The sequence below is a fragment of the Lactuca virosa genome, chromosome 3, assembly GCF_052849685.1.
Source record: "Lactuca virosa cultivar CGN04683 chromosome 3, Lactuca_virosa_CGN04683_v6, whole genome shotgun sequence".
NCBI lineage: Eukaryota > Viridiplantae > Streptophyta > Magnoliopsida > Asterales > Asteraceae > Lactuca > Lactuca virosa.
This window is the reverse complement of record NC_136428.1, coordinates 159,428,965-159,436,148: the sequence shown is the minus strand read 5'-3', so window position 1 is coordinate 159,436,148 and position 7,184 is coordinate 159,428,965. Positions and strand designations below refer to the sequence as shown.

The following is a 7,184-nucleotide window of genomic DNA, read 5'->3' as shown; positions in this document are numbered from 1 at the left end:
TTCAAAAACTAGGTTCTGGAAAGACATATGGATAGGAAAATATACCCTAAAAGATCTTCTATTCGCCTCTACACCATAAAAGTGGAAAAAAATGTCTAATCTCAAACAGAATTCAAGTTCTAGACAATGGTTCAAGATCATTTATTGAAATTGGAAAAGGAGAAAGTATGCGAACATGAAGAGAGGCAATTTTCAGAATTATCTTCTTTGTTGGCAAATTTCAACTTCTCTAAGACAAAGGATACAAAGTGTTGGTTAGTTGGAAGTGAAGATCAGTTCTCAGTTAAATCACATAGAGACCATATTGATTCATTGACTAGAAGCTCCGAGATTCATGCATTGCAATGGAGTTATTGGTTGCCTAACAGAGTGAATTGCTTTTCCTGGAGGCTTGAGAAAAACCGAATCCATTTGTTGCCAAATATGTGGGTGTGTGGTGTTAATATGCAAAGCATCCTCTGTCCCTTTTGCAACCAGGAAGAAGAAACTTTAGACCATAACTTATGCACCATATGTTGTGTTGGGAGGGATGCAAACCCAATCCAACATTGGTAAAAAGAGAATTCATATGCTATCATGTAAGGAAATGAGTAATCCCTTCTTTCACCAAATGGTTTTAGAAAATGGAACCTCATTGATCTTCAATGTTGAGCATCGTTGGGCTAGTAGCGATCCTGACATGTTGATATTCCCATTTTTTTTCTTCAGTTCATGTCAGATCCAGCTCCTTTTCGAGGTTGAGTATTTGGTTTTTTGTGGGTTTTGATTTTCTTTTATGTATGGAACATTTTTTAGGATCGTGAGGTGAATAATCGAAAAGTGAATGTTCATCGTGGTGGTGGATCTCAAAAATGAAAAACACCGAGAGTATGCGATGTAGTGAAAGTCGAAAAAGATGAATTCTTTCCTACTGATTTTCTATTTATTTCATCAAGCTATGAAGATGTTGTTTGTTACATTGAAATGATGAGCTTAGATGGATTTTGATTTTCGATTATAAGGTTTAATTGTATTATTATAAGCATCTTTTAACATAATCGGAGGTTGATTTTGATTTCCGAGTCTGATTTCGCAACTATTGTGGGAACTCAATGATATATTTAATGGCAATGAGTTTAAACCAAATTGGAGCTCTGTCTACGACTCCAATCGCATCTGATTCAAGTCACACATCATGAGGAGAGACAACAACAACTACAGTCAGTGTGCCAGAGTTGAAGGGATAATGATGGATGTTTGGTAGGGATTGGTGGAGAGGGCGACGCCTGGAGATTATAATTAAGGCGGTTATTCGGAGTTGTTAGAGATGGCCAAAAAGTGCTACAAATGAATATTCAATAACTTAAAGATAAAATTAAGGGCTTATAAGAAGCTGAAGACGAACCCATCTTAAAGAAGAGTTTGACCAATAAGTAAGTGTGTGTGTGTGTGTCTGTGGGGGGGGGGGGGGTGGGGGGGAGGGGAGACGTGGACAATAGCTGAAGAGGTGAGGTGGATTTAATTTAAAATTTATAATTAATTAAAAGTCAGATGTACATGAAACTGGTAATGGTAGGTTAGAGAGACCAAATAAGAAAATGAAAACCTACCTTATGCCCTCATAAACCAACGAAAAAAGTTAAGGGACTGATGTTAGGAATTGAGATAGGGTACACGCAGCGGAAACACTATCACACACACAAACACACGAAGGAAATAAAGCAATAAAGAACACAAGGATTTTACGTGGTTCGGATTCGGTGTAAATCCTACGTCCACGGGCTGCAACTAGATTTTCTTATTAACTTAATAAGATTACAATTTATAACTCTACAAGTTATATTTGATGCACACATACAAAGAGTTACATTGCACATATATATATTGAGATGTGCCGTAAACTTTTCTTCAATTCACATATTGTGAATATAATATTGCGGCCGTTCATTACTGAAAGTATGCATAGTCAAAGAAATATTAAACAATTGATAGTGCGTCCAATTCAATATTCAATTGTTTTAATTTCCAAGTTTCATTTATGGCCCTTGAACTCTTAGGAACTTGTCAATTTGTTCAAGACTCCATAAATCTTAACAATCTCCCACTTGGAGGCTTGAACAACTTTAGCTTTTCTCCGCCATTCAACTCTCAATTATTCCAGTAATCTTAAAAAACAACCAAGTCCTTTTAGGCTTCCAGTTCCAATGAACAAGCTAAAACTTAGTCTGATTTCTCTAGTTGCAGCCGCCCCTCATCATCAATTACTAGAAGGGCCAGTTGAAGCTCCCACTAGCTCCAACTCAGTCGTGGCTAATCCCACCACCGACTCATCCTCTGTCTCAACTGGTTTGGACACTCCACCGGATCCAGAGATACACCGAGGACCACTAACACTCTCCAAACATAGCAAACATCCAACATGAGAGAAATTTTCAGTCTTAGTCTTCAAAACCCAACGGCTCTTTGTAACTGTACCCGGAACACGCCCCGTGCTCCCACTGTCACAGAATCTCCTGACTGGTTTAGACTTTCCGACTCGTTCAGCTAACATCCCCTTGGCTTCAGAATTCATGTTTGCAAAATAAACTCTCTTAGCCGTAGATTTAGCGAACCAGATTTTGTCTTGCTTAATCGGGATGGTCATACTTCCCTCAGCAGGTACCTCAACCATATACAATGACCCACGCTTCATACCACGAGCAATCACCAGATCACCATTGACCACCCTCCATTTACCACTTCCAAACCTTACTTCCAGTCCTTGTTTATCCAGCTGACCAACAGAAATCAATTTCTTCTTCAGCTCCGGAATCACCCTGACATCCTTCAGGCTCCATGTAGTTCCCAATGAAGTAACCAAATCAATATCTCCCATGCCCGTTACTTGAAGCATCTCGTCATTTGCTAACCGTACCTTTCCAAAATCTCCTTCTTTTAGATTCACCATCGTTTCCCCGTTGTCCATGGCGTGAAACGAAGCCCCTGAATCCATGACCCAAGAGTCTACAGAACTTTCCATATTGAGTATCAATGCATCATCCTCAGACACACTCTCAACACCGGTAATGTTCAATTCTTTCTTTAGACATTGACTCTTAACATGTCCCACCTCCTGGCAGTTCCAGCACTTCACATTCTTCTTAGTTCTAGATGAACTTCTTCCCCGACTCCCACTGCTTCCACTATTCCTGCTATTCGCTCTACCTCTTCCGACATTTAATAAATCAGAAGAGGAAGATCCACCTTGATTCTTGCGTCTGATATCCTCGCCTAGAACCAAATCTCTAACCCCTTCAAAAGTCATACCACTGGTCCCCACGGAACTCGTAACAGTGGTAACTGTTCCGGACCAGCTATCAGGTAGAGAAGCTAGTAGCAGTGATGCTTGAGTCTTGTTATCAAATTTAATTCCCACAGATGATAATCTGGACATAATTGAATTTAGATTGTTAATGTGAACGGTAACTGAGCCTTCCTCATTCATCCTTGTAGTGAACAACTCCTTCATCAAGAACACCTTGTTAGCCGCCGATGGTTTCTCATACATATTTGACAGAGCCTCCATCATACCACGTGCCGTGGTTTCATTCATGATGTTGAAAGCAACGCTCTTCGTCAACGACAATGTAATAACCGCCTTGGTTTTCTTGTCCTTTGAGTTCCACGCATCTTCAGTAGCTTTTTCCATTTTCTCCGGTTTGTCTCCGAGTACCATGTCCAAGTCTTTCTGACATAACAATCCTTCTAATTGCATTTTCCACCAGCTAAAATCAGAACCATTGAACCTTTCGATTATAATCTTGTCTTCAGCCATTACGACAAACAAGATACAAATCAGGTACACTCGTGCGTGATAAAAAAACAAACGATCGTACCCTCCAAAACCTCGCTAACCTGGCTCTGATACCAGTTGTTAGGAATTGAGATAGGGTACACGCAACGGAAACACTATCACACACACAAACACACGAAGGAAATAAAGCAATAAAGAACACAAGGATTTTACGTGGTTCGGATTCGGTGTAAATCTTACGTCCACGGGCTGCAACTAGATTTTCTTATTAACTTAATAAGATTACAATTTATAACTCTACAAGTTATATTTGATGCACACATACAAAGAGTTACATTGCACATATATATATTGAGATGTGCCGTAAACTTTTCTTCAATTCACATATTGTGAATATAATATTGCGGCCGTTCATTACCGAAAGTATGCATAGTCAAAGAAATATTAAACAATTGATAGTGTGTCCAATTCAATATTCAATTGTTTTAATTTCCAAGTTTCATTTATGGCCCTTGAACTTTTAGGAACTTGTCAATTTGTTCAAGACTCCATAAATCTTAACAACTGATTCAGGAAATTCGAAATATATTGTTTGGCTAATGTGTCATTTTCCATTTATTGAAAGGCAGTTGCTATAAAAGGTGTTCTTTCAGATTTGGATGCTATAACTGGCACTCTCTCAAAGGTGGTTGCTACAATAGGTGCTATCAAAAACTGGTTGTTTCATATTAATTCTATTGTTCCTTCCGTTACTGAAAATGTAACACCTTAGACCCTTTATTTAGATGTTTGTATACGCTTTTTATTCTAGGTCCAGCTGACCGATGGGTTTTTTTTATTTATTAAATCCTGCCGTTCAAAAAAAAGTTGCTCATTATAAAAATTATAATGCAATAGAAAAAGAATATTAATAATAAAACAATACAATATATAAAAATTATAATGCAATAGAAAAAGAATATTAATAATAAAACAATACAATATAAAAGGGGCTGATTTTTCTAAGGAATGTTTTGATATTTCCAAGGAATAATTAAGGTCTGGACTATTTTACCCTTCAATTGTTATATTTTATGATAATGAAGAGAGAGAAATATATTTTAAAACTTACCCCTTTTACATGAGTTTTTTCACAAAAAAACACCGCCTCCATCCAATACTGAAAATTCAAAACCAAGAGTTTCAATCTTCTTGTTCTAGTTTCGCGTCAAAATTCAAAACTTTGTTGAATCAACACCTTATGATTTTATCCAATACTAACTCTACAAACATTAATCAAATTAACAAGAACTTCTAACTCTACAAACATGAAGCAAATAATCGAGGTGGGATCTGGGTAAATTAATTTAACAGCACCCATTTGTTTATGGGTAGATGCCAAGAACTCCACGTCAAAACAACCCAAAAAGCATCTGTGCAAAACAACAAAATCCAAAACACTCCACAATAAATAAAATCCTAAGAACTTAATAAAAAAAAAACAGAAGCATCGTCTTTGTTTCACCTGGAATTGAAAGATCCCCAATTCCAAATTGGTTAAATAATTCCTTTCGAACTCCTCCGGCTCTGGTGCCCCTTATCGTATTTGTTGCACCGATTTACAATGCCAACCTGGTCAAAATTTCTCTGCTACGTTTCTGTAAAGTCGGGTGTTTCTCATCGTGGTCAGATGACATGCAGTTGATGTTATCATCACCAACGACTGAGGGAACGAGACATCAGAAACTGCCATACAAGGCATGATCGGAAGGAACTGCGATGTGACCAACTGTTTTGAATACTTAAACATCATTTGTTCATCGGCATGGCGGTTGATGATCGAGTAGGGTGGTGATGAACAGATGAACAGTCTCTTGTAAAAAAACATTAATTCTAATAATGGTGATCATTTCTCTCTCTGACGTGGTTTGGAGTTTTCAAATGTAAGATTTTTTTCTCTTAATTGAAAAAATTAAATGTAAGTTTTCAAATGTGCAATCCCCAGTTCCCCACACAACTTGAAGTCATAATAATCAAAATATTACGTATTTTTCATGGTTTTAAAAAAAGATATATAATTTTTCAGCAACAGTTACATATATATCATTAATTGGGTTTTGAAGCCATAAAACCTAACTGGTAGTAAATTTTCTATTTTTACTACCAAGCCACAAAAATGACATTTCTTTAACGGAGTCAATAATTGTTTCCTTTCTCTTTTTTTCATAACCAAACATGATGGAATTTCTAAATCCTCAAAGCACTTACCAAGTCTTAAAACTATCGCCTTTGAGAGCCACGTTTTTGGAAATAGAAACCGGATAGGACTCTATCCACAAGATCACTTCAAAAACATACCAAACATCTGGGCGTACAAAGCAAGCAAAACAATAATCATATTCCAAAACATACCAAACATCTGGGCGTACAAAGCAAGCAAAACAATAATCATATTTCAAGTTCTGGCCGCAACTTCACACTTCAAAAACAGATGATCAAGATCTTCCATATAATTTGAACAACTGGGGTACAGTAAGTGGTGGAGGTAATGGAGGGAGTGCCGGATGTGTAGCCCCCAATACAAATACTATTGTTAAAGATATATGCCTAGCCCACTATCTAATTTAGTCTGCTATATAATCATATATAATGTGAAATCCGTTAGCCCCTTTAATCCGTTTATGATTGTAGCCTATTAAACTAAAACCATATATATTAAAAGCCCAATTAATAAATACGTTATTTTAATTTAATTGGCATAGCCGCCTTTTTTTATTTGGAATTCAATATCAAACCTAGCAACAAAAAGATTAATGAAATACCTTTTTCTAAATTAACGACGACGAGTTACGACGTTGAAGATCAAGATCAGTTTCTTCCTTTTGCTTTAATCAGGTAACTTTTCGTTCTTAATTTCTTATTACGTTTAATTTTTCTAGTAATTTATAACTGATGATATCTTATAATTGATAGATATCTCCAGTTCGTAAGTAGCTACAGTAATTATGGTTTGATAATTTAGTTTATTATAATTGTAAATTTATAGGGTAAATTATGAGCAAGAAAAGAACTATTCATTATTTTTTCACACGAATAGAAGATGTGTGTGACCTACAATTGCATCCGGTTAGTGATAATAATAAAGAAGATGTTCATAATACACACCGTGATACGAATAGTAACATTGAACAACTGGGGTACAGTAAGTGGTGGAGGTAATGGAGGGACTGCCGGATGTGTAGCCCCCAATACAAATACTATTGTTAAAGATATATGTCTAGCCCACTATCTAATTTAGTCTGCTATATAATAATATATAATGTGAAATCCGTTAGCCCCTTTAATCCGTTTATGATTGTAGCCTATTAAACTAAAACCATATATATTAAAAGCCCAATTAATAAATACGTTATTTTAATTTAATTGGCATAGC

General features: G+C 36.4%; 1 long non-coding RNA gene across 1 annotated transcript; it reads right to left on the bottom strand.

Annotated features, from left to right (window-relative positions):
- Positions 1-4,972: 4,972 nt before the first annotated feature.
- On the bottom strand, positions 4,973-6,344 carry LOC145162700 (uncharacterized). Its single transcript, XR_013739261.1, has 2 exons — positions 5,277-6,344; positions 4,973-5,184 (listed from the first exon to the last, which is right to left on the bottom strand). It is a non-coding gene; the product is annotated as an uncharacterized LOC145162700 (long non-coding RNA).
- Positions 6,345-7,184: the final 840 nt, after the last annotated feature.